The sequence below is a fragment of the Chiloscyllium plagiosum genome, chromosome 4, assembly GCF_004010195.1.
Source record: "Chiloscyllium plagiosum isolate BGI_BamShark_2017 chromosome 4, ASM401019v2, whole genome shotgun sequence".
NCBI lineage: Eukaryota > Metazoa > Chordata > Chondrichthyes > Orectolobiformes > Hemiscylliidae > Chiloscyllium > Chiloscyllium plagiosum.
The window spans coordinates 41072155-41092063 of record NC_057713.1 but is presented as its reverse complement, the minus strand read 5'-3'; the positions used below and the strand labels follow the sequence as shown (position 1 = coordinate 41092063).

The following is a 19909-nucleotide window of genomic DNA, read 5'->3' as shown; positions in this document are numbered from 1 at the left end:
CAAACAGGTCCTCCATCCTAGCCTTGCCTACATTGTTTGTCTAAATTGGACCACAACAACTGGATCCTCCCCCTCCCACTCCAATATCCATTCAAGCTGGTCAGAGACATACTGCGCCCTGGAACCAGGCAGACAACACACCATGTGGGACTCCCGATCTGGCTTGCAAAGCTCCAACTACACTCAAGAAGCTTGATACCACTAATCAGCCAGCTTGAATGACTCTCAATTCGCAAACATTTACTTCCTCCACACCAATGCACAGCAGCAGCAGTGCATACCATTGACAAGATGAATTGCAGAAATTCACCAGGCTCCTTTGGTAGAACTTTTCAAATAAAACCATAAGACATAGGAACAGCATTAGGCCAATAGGGTCATCAAGTCAGCTCTGCCATTCAATGTCATGATGGCTAATCTGAAAGTCCTCAATTCCATTCTCCTGCCCCATAACCTTTGATTGCCTTATTGATTAAGGGTTCATCTCAACCTTGAATGCACTTGACCCAGGCTTACCAGCCCTCTGCAGTAAAAAATTCCACATATTCACCAAGGTAAGAGAGAAAAAATTCTTCCTCATCTGTCTTAAATATTTGACCACTGACCTCTAGAAGGGCAATGACAGCAAATACATGGGTACACCACTACCTGCAAATTCCTCTCTCACACCATTTTGAATGAGAATATCACATTCCTTCACTGGTTTGGGACAAAGTCCTTGAACACCCTCCTGAATAACATTGTGAGTGTACATGCACCAAATGGACTGCAACAACTCAAAAAGGCAGCTCGTGACCACATTCTCAAGGGCAACTAGGGATGCACAAAAACTGCTGGCCCAGCCATAAATGCCCTCATTCCCTGAATAAGTATTAAAAATAAAAGTTTTAAAACCAGCAAATTTTGGAATAGAAAGAACACCATGGCAAATATCAAGCTCCACATTATAAAATTCAGAAAGAGAGAGTTGGGTAAAGATGGGGCATAAATCTGGAATTTACATAAAAGATATAAGAAATGGGAACAGGAGAAGTCATTTGGTCCTGAAGCCTTTCAATAAAATCATGGCTGTTTGGATTATGGCTTTACCTCCACTTTTCCTCTGGCAGCTCATTCCATACATGCACCACTCTCTGTGTGAAAACGTTGCCCATCAGGTCCCTTTTAAATCTTTTCCCTTTCACCTTAAATTTATACCCTCTAGTTTTGGATATCCGTACCCTAGGAAAAAGACCTTGGGCTATTCACTCTATCCATGCTCCTCATGACTTTATGAATGTCTAAGATCACAACTCAGCCTCCGACGCTCCAGGGGAAAAAAAGCCTCAGTCTATTCAGCCGCTCCCTACATCTCAAACCCTCAAACCCTAACAACGTTATTGTAAACCTTTCCTGAACCCTTTCAAGTTTAACAACATCTTTCCTATAGCAGGGAGACCAGAACTGAATTGTAAAAGTGGCCTCATGAGTATCCCAGGCGAATGTGAGGACTGCAGATGGTGGAGATTAGAGTTGAGAATGTGGTGCTGGAAAAGCACAGTAGGTCAGGCAGCAGCCAAGGAGCAGGACAGTCAACATTTCGACCAAAATCCCTTCATCAGGAATGAGCCAAGGGCTTTTGTCCAAAATGTCAACTCTCCTGATATTCGGATGCTGCTTGACCTGCTGTGCTTTTCCAGCACCACACTCTCGTCATGAATATCCTGTACAGCCGCAACATGATATCCCAATTCCTATACTCAAGTGCACGGACAATGCGTACCAGACACCACCTTCACCACTCTGTCTACCTGCGACTCCACTTATAAGTTTGACAAAATGGTGGACTGACAGTTGCATGGATATTGCAACTGCTCCAGTGTTGCAAGCTTTCTTGTCTAATTCTAATGTTTTTTACATTACAGAATCATAAGATTTTTACTTTGATTCATTTTGGAACTCTTGTAGTCCAACTAGTTACAAAACAAAACACAAAGAAGTAGAGATGTTTTTTAAAACATAGTTTGTGTCTGGGGGCATCCACGTGTTTGTCAAGTAGCGATTTGTAGAGAGATCTTTTCTTTATTTATAAAAATATACATCTTAAAAAATCAGTTTCTTTACAATCGTGAAGAAGCAGAGTTTTTTCTTCAACAGAGTTTGTGTTTGTTGAGTTTCAATCTGCAGAAGGAATTTTTTTTAGCTTTGTACATAAAAAGACACAAAAAAGATTACTTATATACAAAGCTTATGGACAGGCCTATATGTGGGTGGCTCTGGAAAGAATTTATTTTTATCTGAAGACTGAAAGATTAATGTTGGATTATTTGAGGGGGAGTTGTTTTTTTTCTTTGTTCAACTAATTTATTTTTAATATTTATTAGTTTAAATCTTCTCTTTGCATGCTAAAATTAAATCTGTTGGAAAGCGGTTTAGTTTTACATATGAAGTGTTATTAAGAGCTTCTTCTTTTCAGGCTTGATATCACAGAGGGCGTACAAGAGACACTGAGTGCGATGACTAGTAGATTTAGAGAAGAGATTACACAATAAGATCAGTCAATTAGATGGGTGACTCTCAGGAAAGGTAAGAAGTAAGTTCAGAAGCCTCCGGGGGCTATTCCTCTCTCAAACAAATATACCATATTGGGTATTGTTGAGAAAGATAGCGTCTCAAAGGAAAATAGAATTACTAGTCAGATCTTGGGCACTGAGAATGACTCTTATGTTAAACAGAGTTTGTCAAGATTTAAAAGAATAATTGTTATAAGGGACAGGTGCACAGCCAGGATTAGGTGCGAATATAGGATACTATGTTGCTTTCCAGGTGCCAGGGTTAAGAACGTCTCAAATGTTTGAAGCATATTGTCAAAGGGGAGAGTGAGAAGCAAGAAGTTGTTGTACACATTGGTAGGAATAACATAGTTTAGGAAATTAAAAATCACATAACACCAGTTTATAGACCAACAGGTTTATTTGGAAGCAATAATTTTTGAAGTGCCTACCTGATGAAGGAGCAGCGCTCCGAAAGCCATTGCTTCCAAATAAACCTGTTGGACTATAAACTGGTCTTATGTGATTTTTGACTTTGTCCACCCACTCCAACATCGGCTCCTCCAAATCATAGTTAAGGAAGAATTAAGGCTTTGCAGAGGGAATGTAAGCGGTTAGGTAAAAGCTTTAAAAGCAGAACATAAAAAGTATTAATCTCTGGTTTACTTCCAGTGCCAAGTTCTAATGAGGGAAGAGAAATAAAAGCATAGGGGAGATAAATCAGTGGCTGAAAAGGTGATGCCATATGTAGGGATTCAGTTTCTTGGATCATTGGGACCTCTTTTGGGATAGAAAAGATCTGTTCAAAAAGGATGGGTTGCACCTGAAGTGGAAAGAGACCAATATCCTGGCGGGGAGAGTTGCTAATTTCGAGAGCCTATCAACTTTTTTTGGGAGTGAGGGGGTTCTTTCTTTAACAATGAAAATAGAAAGAAAGATAAAGATGATTCTGAATCAGAAAAGAGCAACTTAATTCAAAAGGACAGACAAGAGTCAGTGAAGAAAGTAACTCTCAAGAATTAAACTGCACTTATTTCAATTCAAGACTTCTTTTGGATAAGACTGATGAACTCAGGGCATGTATGGGAACATGGAACTGGGATATTGATAGCTATTACAGAAACTTGGCTGAGGGAAGGACAGGACTGGCAGCTCAATGTTCTGGGTTTTAAGGTGATATAGGAAGGATAGAAAGAGAAGCGAGGAGAGGGAGTAGCATTTTTGATTAAGGAAAACATTACAATTATAATTAAAGATATTCTTGAGGGATCATTTAGTGAAAATGTATGGGTTAAAATTAAAAATAAAGAAAGGGGATGATCACCTTGAGACTGTAGAGGGATTATAGCCTACCTCCTGCATAGTCAGAGGGAAATTGAGAAGCAAATATGTAGACAGATCACAAATATGTAAGAATAACAAGGTTGTAATAGAAGGGGAATTTAATTTTCCAAACAATTATAAAGATAGCCTGGGATTTTTTTCTGCTGGAGTGTAGAAGGTTGAGGAGTTATCTTATAGAGGTTTATAAAATCATGAGGGGCATGAATACAGTGAATAGCAAAGGTATTTTCTCAAAAGGTGGGGGGTTCAAAACTAGGGGGCATATTTTTAAGGTGAGAGGAGAAACATTTAAAAAGGACGAGGGGCAACTTCTTTCTTTTACAGAGTGTGTGGAATCAACTGCCAGAGGAAGTGGTGGATGCAGGTACAATTACAAAGGTACATGAATATGAACTAGTTTAGTTTGGGAACATGGTTGGCATGGACTTGTTGGATCAAAGGGTCTGTTTCCATATTATATGACTCTCTGACTATGACTCTATTGACTGGGATTGCCATTGTGTTAAAGGGTTGAATGGTGAAGAACTTAAATATGTTCAAGAAGATTTCTTTATCAATGTTCCTACTAGAGAAGGAGCAAAATTTGACCCTCCCTTGGGAAGTAAGGCAGGACAAGTGACCGAAGTGTTAGTAGGGGAACACCTTGGGACTAGTGGTCATAATATTATTAGTTTAAAGTAGTTATGGAAAAGAATAAGCCTCTATAAAAGTAAATATTATTAATTGGAGTGAGGCAAATTTCAAGGGCTTGAGATAAGAACTTTCAAAAGTTGATTGGAGTAGACTATTTTCAGGTAAAGGGGCAATTGACAAGGGTGATAACAGTTCAGAGGCATTATGTTTCTGTTAGGGTGAAAGGCAAGGCTGGTATGATTAGGGAACAATGGATTGAGGTTATCAAGAATAAAAAAATGGTATATTAGATATAGATAACTGGGATTTTGAACAGTAAGAATGTTGGGGTATTCTTAAGAAGGAAATCAGGAAAGCAAAGACAGCATATAAGATAACCTTGGCAGATAAGGTTAAAATAATTCGAAAAGATTCTACAATTACATTAAGAGCAAGAGAGCAACTGGAGAGGGTAGGCTCCCTTTAAGATCAACAAGCTCATCTTTGTAGTGAACCTCGGGAAATGGGGGAGATATTAAACTAATATTTTGCGTCAATTTTTACTGCTGAGAAAGAAATGGAGGCTAGAGAATTCAGAGAAATAAACATTGATGTTTTGAAAACAGGAAGTGCTGGATATCTCAGAAAACAAAAACATCTTCAGGACCTGATCAAGTGTCTCAAGATAATGTGGGAAGTTAGGGAGGAAATTGCGGGGCTCCGAGCAGAAATATTTGTATCATCCATAAACAGGGGTGATTCACTGGCGGACTGGAGGGTAGCTAATGGTATGCAACTGTTTAAGAAACATTGTAAGGGAAAACCTGGAAAACTATGGACGTGAGAGTCTGACATCGGTGGTGAGTGAGTTGTTGGAGGTGATTCTGAAAGATAGGATTTACATGCTTTGAAAAAGCAAGGATTCTTTAGGGATAGTCACCATGGTTTTGAACAAGGAAAGTTGTGTCTCACAAACTTGATTGAATTTTTTAATGAAGTAACCAAAAAAGTTGATGGCGGCAGCAAGGTTAGCATTGTTTACTTGGACTTTACTAAAGCCTTTGACAAGGTTCCGCATGGTAGACTAATCCGTAAAGTTAGATCACATGGGATAACAGGATGAACTTGACAACTGGATACAACATTGGCTTTATGGTCGGAGACAGAGGGTGGCGATAGAGGGTTGCTTTTCAGAGGCTTGTCATCAGTGGTATTCCACAGGATTTGGTACTGGGTCCACTTTTATTTGTCATTTATACAAATGATTTGGTTGAGAATATAGGAGGCATGGTTAGTAAGTGTGCAGATGACACCAAAATTGGTGCTAGTGTGGACAATGAAGAAGGTTATCTAAGATTACAAAGAGATCTTGACAAGATAGGCCAATAGGCCGAGGAGTGGCAGATGAAGTTTAATTTGAATTAATGAGGTGTTGCATTTTAGTAAGATAAGTAATGGTGGTCATTGGGTAATGTTGTAGAATGAAAAGACCTCGGGGTTCAGGTGCATAATTCCTTGAAATTTGCATCACAGGTAGACAGGTTAAGAAAGCGTTTCACATGCTTGCCTTCATTGCTCAAACTTATTGAATACAGGAGTTGGAATGTCATGTTGAGGTTGTGCGGGACACTGGTGAGGACTCTTCTGGAGTACAATGTGCAGTTCTGGTTGCCCTGTTAGAGGAAGGATATTATTAAACTAGTGAGGGTTCAGAAAAGATTTACAGGATGTTACTGGGAATGAAGAGTTTAAGATATAAAAATAGACATGGGTCTATGTCACCAAGTCCAGGGAATGGGTTGCAGGAATAATGCAAACAGACCAGAGATGTGTGTTGTCAGTTGGGGCCTGGTCACCCATCAAGTGGGGCTGTCTGACCGAACAGCTCAATGGAAGTCAAGAGCAGTGATCAGGAGCCACTTGTGCAGAATTGAAGTTCTAAAAGTCAATTCTGGGGATTGGAGGCATGCTGGAAAGCAGAGGAATAATATTAAAAATGAGCTACTCAAAACATAATGGGAGAGGCACAGTGAGGAGATAGTGAACAGGTGGACATGGATTACTGTGATGGATTACATCAATGATGACCACTACCCTGGCTTCGATAGGTGCACAATGCAGCATGGTGGTTGGCACAGCAAAGCTGTAGGGCCAATAGAGTCATAGAGATATACAACATAGAAACAGACCCTTCGGTCCAACCTATCCATGCTGACCAGATATCCCAACCCAATCTAGTCCCACCTGCCAGCACCCGGCCCATATCCCTCCAAACCCTTCCTATTCATATACCCATCCAAATGCCTCTTAAATGTTGCAATTGTACCAGCCTTCACCACATCCTCTGGCAGCTCATTCCATACACGTACCACCATCTGCGTGAAAAAGTTGCCCCTTACGTCTCTTTTATATCTTTCCCCTCTCACCCTCAACCTATGCTCTGTTGAGCTTTGAGCACTACTTGTGAATGATGTGAGGCCCTTCAAGAGACAACTGAATTAATATAGTACTTTAACAGTATAGATTGTAGTCACCTGTAATCATATGTGAAATAATATCCAACTGCGCTAGTTACATATTCTGGTCACAAGTAATCTTGCCAGTGAAATTTGTCTTTACAGATTGACCAGTAATGCAGAGGTAATCACATGCAACCTTTAAAAAGGCCACTATTCACAAAGACAATCCAAGTATCCAAGGCTGCACAAGTGGTGATTTTCTCTCATCTTGAACTGTAAATATTCGCCAACATACTCTTTTATGCAATACAGCCTTTCTTCGGTGATGCCAGAGGTGGGGATGGTGGGACAACCTATTAGCAATCATACAGCACTTACAATCCCCTATTGTATTGAGCAACATGGACTATGCCATATTCTTTGTAACAAAGTCGCTGTGTCAAAAGTCCATGTCGAGGCATTCCATAGCTCTCCTTGTCAGACTTGTATATGGCCCACTTTGTATATGAATATGCTAAATGTCATTTATGAATAATGTCACTCTCTGATGTTCCCACAAGGGTTCATTGGAATTGTGACCAATAAGTCCAGCCTCAGCAGAGATCTTCGCCACTTTGGCTGTGGTGCAATGAAGGTCAAAGAAATTGAAGAGGAACGGATGCATCAGCAAGCCCAGGACCCAGGAACAATTTTTCCTGGCTGCTGAACAGTTTCCACTTTAAGAAGTTGCAGCTGAAGGTTTCATCAGGATGATTGCGAGGTATGGAAGGACCAGGATGTCATTTCGGCAGTGTCACTATAGATTGCAAATGTCCTAGAACACTGTCACAGAATGATGCCAAATGCTGCAGCAGGTCCTGGAACCTGGCAGGGTAGGTGGTAGTCCTATTCTAGTGGCTGTCAAGATAACAGCTATGATAAAATGTTTGTATCTGGCTGTAAGCCTTGTGCACCATCTTTACAAGGCCACTGTGCACCTGCACAAGCATTGGCAATCCGATGTTACCCCTCAGTGGCAGTCTGATGGCACTCAGTCTCTCGCACATGCAACCCCATTCATGCAATGTAGATGCCATTTAACCACAAGGCCACATACTTAATCTGACTTTAGAGAGATAGCTATCCATATCTAATCTGTCCTGTCTGAAAACCCTCTCTGAATCCCCAGTACTATTTCCCCAATAACTGCATTTCGTCATTGACCAATAGGGTAGGATCACATACAAGCAAACATTTGGACGATACAAACAAAGGAAACAAATACGGAGGAATACAAATACAAGATCCTATATTACTATTCATTTGAAGAATCCAATATTTGAAATTCGCTCATACTAACAAAGGGATATTTATATTGTACTACATTGTGTTCTAACTTGCATGTACAAGTCAACTTACAAATGCACTCAAACAGGTTTCATTCTTGTAACCCAGGGACTGCCTGTACAGGCTACAGTTCACAATGCAAATGAAAAGCTAGTTGATGATCTTGGTAGTCCATGATGGTCTTCTACATCCAGCTCACATCTCCTGAGGCTAAGTGTCAATCAGGTTCTCTCTGCATGTAGGACCCAATAGTTAAGCTGTGTCACCCAAGAGAAGAGCTTCCTCCAGCTCATCCTTCTTCATAGATGACTGCTCCCATTCAATGGGTTCCTCAGCATTAATCAAGTCGCCTTGGTGCCTGGTCTAATTGTACAGTCTAATATCTAAACAGCTTGAGAAATTATTACAGACAAAGAGGGGTGAAGTCGTGAGGGATTGGCAAACATGAGCATTTTTAAAGGGAGATGTCGTGAGAGGTCAACACAGGCAGGCAACAAGCAGACAGTTGACGGATTCATGGGATTTGGTGTGATTTACAAACTTGGGCAGCAAGAACTTTGAACGAAATTAAGTTTCTGAAAATTGAAAGATAGGGGTACATTCAACTCAAGTCTGCAGATAACAAAGACATTGATGATAAAGATTTTTGAAAATAAGCTGAAAAACTAGATAATGAGGTGGAAATAGACAGTATTTGACTTCGATGTTGTGGCCATTTTGGAAACATGGATAGAGCAGGGGCAGGAATGTTGTTGCAGGTTCCAGGATTTAGCTGTTTCAGTAAGAACAGAGAAGATGGTAAAAGGGGCGAGGTATGGCATTGTTTGTCAAGGACAGTATGACGGTGGCTGAAAGGTCTTCGAGGACTCATTAACTGAGGTAGTGTGGGCTGAAGGTAGAAACAGGAAAGGAGAGGCAACCCTATTGGGAGTTTTCTATAGGCCTCCGAATAGCTCGAGATGTCGATCAAAGGAGAGCAAAGATGATTCTGGATAGAAGCAAGAATAAGAGGGTCGTTACTATGGGGGACTTGAACTTTCCAAATATTGACTGGAACTACTATAGTTCAAGTACTTTAGATAGGTCAGTTTTTGTCCAATGTGTGCAGGAGGGTTTCCTGACACAGTATGTAGCTGAAAATGTGTTGCTAGTAAAGCACAGCAGGTCAGGCAGCATCCAAGGAACAGGAGAATCGACGTTTCAGGCATAAGCCCTTCATCAGGAATGTAGACAGTATGTAGACAGGCCAACAAGAGGCGAGGCCACATTGGATTTGGTACTGAGTAATGAATCCACCCAGGTGTTAGATTTGGAGGCAGGTGAGCACTTTGGTGATAGTGACCACAATTCAGTTATGTTTACTTTAGCGATGGAAAGGGATAGATATATACCTCAGGGCAAGAGTTAGAGCTGGGGGAAAGGCAATTATGATGCAATTCGGCAAGATTTATAATGTATAGGATGGGGAAGGATACTGCAGAGGATGGGGACAATTGAAAGTGGAGTTTATTCAAGGAAGTGTACTTGTTATGTATGTACCTGTCAGGCAAGGAGGAAGTGGTCGAGTGAGGGAGCAGCGGTTTACAAAAGAAGTTGAAATTCTTGTCAAGAGGAAAAAGAAGGCTTATGTTAGGATGAGACGTGAAGGCGCAGTTAGGGCGCTAGAGAGTTACAAGTTAGCCAGGAAGGAACTAAAGAGAGATCTAAGAGGAGCCAGGAGGGGACCTGAGAAGTTGTTGGCAAATAGGATCAAGGAAAGCCCTCAGGCTTTCTATAGCTATGTCAGGAATAAAAGAATAAGATTAGGGCCAATCAAGGACAGTAGTAGGAAGCTGTGCATGAAGTCAGAGGAGATAGGAGAAGCGCTAAATTAATATTTTTCGTTTAGTATTCACACTGGAAAATGACAGGAGAGGAGAATAATGAGATACAGGCAACTAGACTAGACGGGATTGAGGTTCACAAGGAGGGGGTGTAAGCAATTCTGGAAAGTGTGAATATAGATAAGTCCCCTGGGCCGGATGGGATTTATCCTAGGATTCTCTGGGGGTCTAGGGAGGAGATTGCAGAGCCTTTGGCTTTGATCTTTATGTTGTCATTGTCTACAGGAATAGTAAGGATAGCAAAGATTTCCCCTTGTTCAAAAAGGGGAGTAGAGACAACCCTGGTAATTACAGACCAGTGAGCCTTACTTCAGTTATGGGTAAAGTGCTGGAAAAGGTTATAAGAGATAGGAGTTATAATAATCTAGAAAGGAATAAGTTGATTAGGGATAGTCAACACAGTTTTGTGAAGAGTAGGTTGTGCCTCATAAATTTTAATTAGTTCTTTGAGAGGATGACCAAACAGGTGGATGAGGGTCAAGCAGTTGATGTGGTGTATATGGATTTCAGGAAGGTGTTTGATAAGGTTTCCCATATTAGGCTATTGCACAAAATACAAAGGCATGGGATTGAGGGTGTTTTAGCGGTTTGGATAAGAAATTGGCTAGCTGAAAGAAGACAGAGCATGGTGGTTGATGGGAGGTGTTCAGTTACTGGTGGTGTACCGCAAGGATCTGTTTTAGGGCCACGGTTGTTTGTCATTTTTATAAATGACCTGAATGAGGGCATAGAAGGATGGGTTAGTAAATTTGTGGATAACACTAAGGTCGGTGGAGTTGTGGATAGTACTGAAGGATGTTGCAGGTTACAGCAGGACATAGGTAAACAATAGAGCTGGGCTGAGAGGTAGCAAATAGAGTTTAATGCGGAAAAGTGTGAAGGAGCAACAGGAATAAAGAGTACTGGGCTAATGGTACGATTCTTGGTGGTGTAGATGAGCAGAGATCTCGGTGTCCCTGTACAGAGGCACCTCGATTATCCAAATATCAATTACACGAATTTCAGATTATCCGAAGATCTCAACACTGACCGTGTCTCTTGTTTACAATGATTAAAAGTGAATGAAGCTTATTGAAATGCTGCCAAGAGCAGTCCTGAACATCGATGGGAGTCCAAACACTGCCTCCATATGACTGACTCCCGTGGTCTCTCTCTCCCCACACTTTCCCTGGGGTTCCAGACATGGGTGTCCCTACCCCCCCCCCCCCCCCCCCCCCCCTTCCCCAGATAATCTCTCCAACATTGTCCTGTATAGGGCAGAATGGGAACTTATCAAAACGTTGCTTGTGTGTTTGCATGCGTGTGTGTGCTATTTTGAGGTTCCGAGGAGAGTTAGAACATAGGAAGGTACAGTACAGAACAGGCCCTTTGGCCCACGATGTTGTGCCAAGGATTAATCCTAATGTAAAATATAATAACTTAACCGAAGCACCCCTCAACTCACTGTTATCCATGTGCATGTCCAGCAGTCGCTTAAATGTCCCTAATAACTCTGCTTCCACCACCACCGCTGGCAACACATTCCATGCATTCACAACTCTCTGCGTAAAGAACCTACCTCTGACGTCTCCTTTATACCTTCCTCCTAATATCTTCAAACTATGACTCCTCATACCAGTCAATCCTGCCCTGGGGAAAAGTCTCTGGTTATTGACTCTATCTATTCCACTCATTATCTTGTATACCTCAATCAGGTCTCCTCTCTTCCTCCTTCTCTCCAGAGGGAAAAGTCCAAGCTTATTCAACTTTTCTTCATAAGGCAAGTCCTCCAGTTCCAGCAGCACCCTGGTGAAACTTCTTTTCACCCTCTCCAAAGCCTCTGTATCTTTCCTATAGTAAGGCGACCAGAACTGGACACAATATTCCAAGTGTGGTCTTACTTGGGAGTTGCAGAGCTGTAGCAAAACCTCGCAGCTCTTAAACTCGATCCCTCTGTTAATGAAAGCCAAAACACCATATGCTTTCTTAATAACCCTATCCACTTGGGTGGCAACTTTCAGGGAATTATGTACTTGAACACCCAGATCCCTCTGTTCCTCCACACTGCCAAGAATCCTGTCTTTAATCCTATATTCAGCATTCGGGTTTGACCTTCCAAATGCATCACTTCACATTTATCCAGGGTGAATTCCATCTGCCATTTCTCAGCCCAGCTCTGCATCGTGTCTATGTCGCGCTGCTGCCTGCAGTAGCCCTCGATACTATCGACGACACCTTCAACCTTTGTGTCATCTGCAAAGTTACTAACCCATCCCTCAAAACTCCTCATCCAAGTCATTTATAAAAACTACAAAGTGCAGAGGCCCAAGAACAGAGCCCTGCGGGAACCCACTCAACATTGACCTCCAGGCAGAATACTTTCCATCTACAACCACTCTCCACCTTCTGTCAGCCAGCCATTTCTGAATCCAGATAGCCAAATCTCCCTGTATCCCATACTTCCTAACTTTATGAATGAGGAGAAAGTGAGGGCTGCAGATGCTGGAGATCAGAGCTGAAAATGTGTTGCTGGAAAAGCGCAGCAGGTCAGGCAGCATCCAAGGAACAGGAGAATCGACGTTTCGGGCACAAGCCCTTCTTCAGGAATCCTGAAGGGGGGCTTGTGCCCGAAACGTCGATTCTCCTGTTCCTTGGATGCTGCCTGACCTGCTGCGCTTTTCCAGCAACACATTTTCAGTAACTTTATGAATGAGCCTACCATGGGGAACCTTATCGAATGCTTTGCTGAAGTCTACATACACCTCATTCACTGCTCAACCTTCGTCGACCTGTCTTGTCACCCCTTCAAAGAACTCAATAAGATTTCTGAGGCATGACCTGCCCCTCACAAAGCCACACTGACTGCCTTTAATCACACTGTGCTTTGCCAAATTGTCATAAATCCTATCCCTCAGAATTCTTTCCAAAACTTTGCTGACCACAGATGTAAGACTGACTGGTCTGTAATTGTCAGAGATTTCCCTATTACCCCTCTTGAAAAGAGGAAAAACATTAGTCTCCTTCTAATCCTCCAGAATGACTCCAGTGGAGAGGGAGGAGGCAAATATCCTCGCCAGTGGCTTAGCAACCTCCTTTCTCGCTTCCCGGAGCAGCCCGGGATAAATCTGGTCTGACCCTGAGGACTTATCTATCTTAATGCTTTCCAAAAGTTTCCACATATCAACTTCATCAATCTTGATCTGGTCAAGACTGTATCCCAGCTCCTCAAAGTTTTCATTCACAACACTGTCACTTTCCTTGGTGAAAACCGAAGCAAAAACTCATTTAGGGCTTCCCTTATCTGCTCAGACTCCACGCACAAGTTCCCTCCGCTATCCCTGTTCGGCCCTACCTTCTCCCTGATCATTCTCTTATTCCTCACGTATGAGTAAAATGCCTTTGGGTTCTCCCTCGTCCTTACCAAGCCTTTTTTGTGTCCCCTCCTGGCTCTCCTCAGTCCATTCTAGCCTTCTAGCAAGCCTGTAATCCTCTAAAGCTGTGCTAGATCCTTGCATCCTCCACCTTACGTAAGCTGCCTTCTTTGTTTTGATGAGAAGCTCCTCTGTTCTCGTCATCCAAAGTTCCTTAATCCTACCCCTTCTTACCTGTCTCAGAGGAACAAATTCATGCATCACTCGCAACAACTGCTCCTTAAACAGTCTCCACATGTCTGCTGTGCCTTTTCTGTGGAACAATTGCTTCCAGTCTGTACTTCCCAACTCCTGTCTGATAGCATCATAATTTCCTTTTCCCCAATTAAATATCTTACCTCCGTAACTGCTCCTTTCCCTCTCCAAGGCTACTGTAAATGTAAGTCAGTTGTGGTCACTGTCACCAAAGTGTTCTCCCACCGCGAGATCTGACACCTATCCTGGCTCATTGCCAAGCACCAAATCCAAAATGGCCTCTCCCCTCATCGGTCTGTCTACATACTGAGTAAGGAAACCCTCCTGAACATACCTGACTAAAACAACTCCATCCAAACCATCTGAACTTAGGAGGTACCAATCGATATTGGGAAAGTTAAAATCACCCATAACAACAACCCTGCTACTTCTGCATTTTTCCAGAATCTGCCTTCCCATGAGTTCTTCAATCTCTCTACTGCTATTAGGTGGTCTGTAGAAAACCCCTAATGCGGTGGCTGTTCCCTTGCTGTTCCTAACTTCCACTCATACTAACTCAGTAGTCAAACCTTCCTCAACAACCTTCGTTTCTGTAGCCGTGATGCACTCTCCGATTAGCAATGCTACACCCCCTTCTCTTTTTCCATCCTCCCTGTTCTTTCTAAATGTTCTAAACCCTGAAACATCAAGCAACTATTTCTGCCCTAGTGAAACCCATGTCTCAGTTATGGCCACAACATCGTAGCCCCAAGTACTGATCCATGCTTTAAGTTCGTCACTCTTATTTCGGACACTCCTTGCGTTAAAGCAGACACACTTTAACCAATTCCTTTGTTTCACTGCGTGAGAAACCTCCCCAGTAGATTCAATACATCCTGTCTCTGCCCCATCTGCAAATATCCCCCTCTCAGACAGGTGGGTCTGATTCCCTGCCAAACTAGTTTAAACCCTCCCGAATCACATGAGCAAATCTCCCACCCAGGACATTTGTGCCCCTCCAATTCAGGTGCAATCCGTCCTTCATGTACAGGTCCCACCTTCCCCAGAAGGTATCCCAATGGTCTCGGTATCTGAAGCCCTCCCTCCTGCACCAGCCTCGCAGCCACATGTTAAGCTGCATTCGCTGACTGTTCCTCATCTCACTATCTCGTGGCACTGGTAGCAAACCTGAAATCACTACTCTACTCGTCCTGGTCTTTTGCTTCCAACCTAACTCTTTGTAGTCACTTTTCAGATCCTCAATCCCGTTCCTGGCTATATCATTGGTGCCAATATGTACCACGATTTCTGGCTGCTCACCCTCCCCCTTCAGAATCCTGTAAACACGATCGGTGACAACCCGGCACCTTCCGGGAGTCCCGTTCCTGACCACAAAATCTCCTGTCAATCCGGCTAACTATTGAGTCCCTTTCCACTTGCGCTTTTCTATTTGCCCCCTTCCCTTCTGAGCCACAGTGCCAGGCTCAGTGCCAGAGACCTGACAACTATGGCTTTCCCCTGGTAGGCTGTCCCCACCAGCAGTATCCAAAACGGTATACTTATTGCAGAGGGGAACAGGCACAGGGGATCCCTGCTCTGACCATCGGTTCCCTTTCCTTCCCCCTGACAGTAACCCAGCTGTCCTTATTCTGTGTCTGGGGAGGCCATCTGGGAGGCTCCTTCAAGGACCGCAATTTCCCCCCAGACGTGGTCAACGATGCCCTCCACCTCATCTCTTCCACTTCCCGCTCCTCCGCCCTTGAGCCCCGCCCCTCCAACCGCCACCAGGTTAGGAAGGCGGTGCTGAGTTCGATGGATTTGACTGATGATGTGTTGCATCCTCTGCAACCTCCTCTATATTGGGGATGTGGCCTCCTCTATATTGGGGAGACAGGCCGCCTACTTGCGGAATGTTTCAGAGAACACCTCTGGGACACCCGGACCAACCAACCCAACCCACCCTGTGGCTCAACACTTCAACTCCCCCTCCCACTCCTCCAAGGGCATGCAGGTCCTTGGACTCCTCCATCGCCAGACCATAGCAACACAACGGCTGTAGGAAGAGCGCCTCATCTTCCGCCTAGGGACCCTCCAACCACAAGGGATGAACTCGGATTTCACCAGTTTCCTCATTTCCCCTCCCCCCACCTTGTCTCAGTCAAATCCCTCGAACTCAGCACCGCCTTCCTAACCTGCAATCTTCTTCCTGACCTCTCTGCCCCCACCCCACTCCGGCCTATCACCCTCACCTTGACCTCCTTCCACCTATCGCATTTCCAACGCCCCTCCCCCAAGTCCCTCCTCCCTACCTTTTATCTTAGCCTGCTAGACACACTTTCCTCATTCCTGAAGAAGGGCTTATGCCCGAAACGTCGATTCTCCTGTTCCTTGGATGCTGCCTGACCTGTTGCGCTTTTCCAGCAGCACATTTTCAGCTCTGATCTCCAGCATCTGCAGTCCTCACTTTCTCCTACTCCACAGGTAGCAAACAATGACAGGGAAGATCCATAAATCAATCATTTGCCAATGCATTAGCTACAGATTTCAGAAGACACTACCATGCATGGACCGCAGAGATCTACGCACTGAAAAAAAAGTAGTGGGAAATCTCCAGCATCTCAGATGCCAGTCTTAAGCCAATTCAGTTCACTTCATATGATATCAAGAAAGGGCTGGAGACACTGGATACAACAAAGGTCATGGGCCCTGTGAGATATTGTGTTATAGGTATCTTTACTAACTCACTTTCCAGCTCGCTGTATTCATTAATACCGCGTTCCCATTCATTTATTCATAACCCTTTACCAACCTGTTGTTTACTATAATACATTTCATTCATTCATAAAACCATGTTTTTGTAGTATATTTTACAATTACAAGATAGACTAAATTAAAACACTCCTTTCAACCCATTACGTACTGCTTTTTCATAACTTCAATGCTTATCAGCCAATACTGCAAGCAGTGTTTAGGCCTATTTCCACATCAAAAGCTACCTCTGAATAAGTGTCAATGTAGTTATGTATTCAAAACAATACCCTCCCGACATTGCGTCTCTACGACTCAACCAAAACATTGGAAATATTATTATAATAAAAATCAGCCCTTACCAACCATTTCTCAGGACCTACATAGGTTACAGAACATCAAACAGTTTCCCCAACTTGTTAAATATTTTAAAACAGGCCCGCTATCCCCTTTACTATCAAAGCAACACTTCTGTGAAATTGCATGAATGAAACTCACACCAGCAAATAGTAAACAAATCCTGCGACCCATCTGTGGTAATCAGTTTAATATCTTTTGTCCTTTTCTTAACCCCCCCACACTACTGCCTAACTGCAGTAGTGCTTATTTTTCCCCAGCACCCAAATTGTGTGTGTGCAGGTGTGAGACACAGTGAAAGACACAAGGTGCACAAATTTTTATTCAATGCCCACCACCAGGAAGAAAGGAAACACCCAAGTAGCTAATGACAAGCAGTGCCCTTCTCATCAAAAGGCAATTCTGCATGATCGTACAGTGAAGGGGAGGGCAGGAATTAAATCAAAATAGAGTTGGAGGGGGAAGTATACACTCCACTCCCTGCGGTGCCCATCTCTCCCTGAACAGCTCAAGGGTATTGGTGGACACCGCATGCTCCTTCTCCAGAGACTCCCAGGCTCTGACATACCCGCAGAAGAGGGACAGGCAATCGGCCCTAATGACCCACTCCACGGCCCACTACCTGGACCTGTCTTTTGTTCTTTTATTATGTACATGTATAATATCTAACATATTTAAAGCATATACGTCTCATACTTTTACTTACATTTACTAACTTAAAAGATAACTTAAAAGACGAACACATCTTAAGTATGCAAGCAGACCGAACAGACGTTCTTAATCCTGTCTGGAGTAGCAGGCAACACTTAGCAAAAGTTCAAACAATCTCCTGCTTTCAAAATTTAGTGTACAATAAATAAAACAATGTTAAAACACCATAGTGATAGATTTTTAATATATGTAAGAACAGAAGCTACTGTAAGAACTGTCATGATTTGGAGGTGCCAATGTTCGACTCGGGTGTAAAGTTAAAAATCACATAAACCAGCTTATAGTCCAACAGGTTTATTTGGAATCACTAGCTTTTGGGATTCCATCGCCACCTCAAACTGCTATTGCAGTTGCTGAATGAAAAGGCTATTTACACCACTCACCAATTTCATTTGTTATTTGAATAGCCCACAGCCCTGACCACAAACCAGCATTAGTACTGAAGACTTATACTCCAGAACTTGACATGTCCCTCGCCTCTGTCCATTACAGTTACAAAATTGGCACCTACAAGAAAATGTGGATAATTGCCCAGGTATATCCTGTCCATAAAGAGCAGGACAACTCTAACCCAGCAATTACCACCCCATCAGTTTACTCTCAATCAAAATCCACCTACCTTTCCTCCAGCCCCACCCCCATTTATTTCTCAGCCTCCTGCCCCCTCCCCAGTCCTGATTAAGGGTCCTGCCCAAAACGCTGACTCTCCTGTTCCTCAGAGACTACCTGATCCGCTGTGCTTTTTCCAGCACCACACTCTATCTACTCTGACTCCCCAGCAGCTGCAGTCCTCACTATCTCTCAAGCACCAGTAAAGTGCTGGAAAGTGTCATCAACAGTGCTATGAAGCCTGCTCCCTGATACTCAGTTTGGGTTCCCCAGAGCCATTTAACTCTTATATATTAGAGTGTTCCCTCCAATATACTTAACAGCTGCACAGGCTTCCAAAGCCCGTGCATGGCAGCAACTTCTGAAACCAGGAGTCAACACTACAATCGTTGTGCCTTGCACAGAACATCAAAGCAACTGTGTACAGCTAAAAAGAGACATTGCTCTTGATCTCAATTTAGCCTTCATTTAAACATGGATAAAAGAGGCGAATTTAAGACATGAGGTGAGAGTGAGTGCCCTTGACATCAAGGCAGGATTTGACCATGTGTAGCATTAAGGACCAATCGCAAAAATGGAGTCAATGAAAATTACGGAAAAATCTCTTTGCTGGTTGAAGTCGTACTTGGCACAAAGGAAGGCGGTTAAGGTTATTGGAGGTCAGTCATTAGTGAAGCAGCTGAAGGTGGTTGGACATGGCTTACTACTCTGATGAACCTCTGCAGAGATATCCTCAGTTCCAGGATATCTCTGCAGAGGTTCATCAGAGTAGTAAGCCATGTCCAACCACCTTCAGCTGCTTCACTAATGTCCTTCTCTCCATCATTAGATCAGCAGCATGAATGCTTGCTGATGACTGCATAATGTTCAGTATCATTTACAACTCCTTTGATACTGAAGTAGTCCTAGACCAAATGCAAAGGATAAGTGACAAGCAACATATGTACTACACAAATGCCAAGCAATATCCATCTCCAGCAAGAATCTAACTATCACCCCTGGCCATTAAATGGCATTATCATCACTGAATCACCCACAAACAACATTCTGAGGATTAGCATCGACCAGATACTGAACTGCTTTTACCAAAGAACACTGGCCACCAAGAGGATTAAAAGAACTTACCTCGACGCCAACAGTCTTTTCTCAGCAGAGAGCGGCGCGAGCTGGGCGGAAGAGAGGTTGGAGCGCAGAGCTGGTCGGGAAGGTAAGTGATTGATATTTGAGTGGGTGTGTGCTAGACCCCAGGCGCCTACATAGTAGGGCCTCCCTCCCATCCTCCTCCTCTAACCTAATTTTAAAGTCCACAGGTAAGCTACTCAGTGTTCTTGTTTTGGAGACAAGGTGTACAGTAATGGCAGCGCAGGCAGTGGAATGTTCCTCCTGCAGGATGTTTGAGGTAGGGGTGACCACCGATACTCCTGCCGACTTCATCTGCAGGAAATGCAGTCAGATACTGCTCCTCACAGAACGAGTTAGGGAACTGGAACTGGAGTTGGATGAACTGAGGATTATTCGAGAGGCTGAGAGGGTGATAGATAAAAGCTACAGGGACATAGCTACACCAGAGAACAGAGGTAGCTGGGTAACAGTTAGAGGTGGGAAGGGGAGGAAGCAGGCAGTGCAGGGATCCCCTGTGGTCGTTCCACTAAACAATAAGTATACCGCTTTGGATACTGTTGGGGGGGATGGCCTAGCAGGGGTAAGCTGCAGTGACTGGGCCTGTGGCGCGAGGTCTGGCTCTG

At 43.4% G+C, this 19909-nt stretch overlaps 1 protein-coding gene across 3 annotated transcripts in view; it reads right to left on the bottom strand.

Annotated features, from left to right (window-relative positions):
- Positions 1 to 19909, bottom strand: part of rad54b (RAD54 homolog B) — a 210414-nt gene that overhangs the window by 178346 nt on the left and 12159 nt on the right. Inside the window, exons 1-2 of one of the 3 annotated variants that reach the window (XM_043688056.1) lie at positions 14553 to 14556; positions 12802 to 12804 (exon numbers count right to left, since the gene is read on the bottom strand). The exons of the other annotated variants lie outside the window; for them this stretch is intronic. The gene's annotated coding sequence lies outside the window, so the exon portion shown is untranslated. Of the gene's footprint in view, positions 1 to 12801; positions 12805 to 14552; positions 14557 to 19909 lie in introns of those variants that run through there. 3 annotated transcript variants of the gene reach the window in all.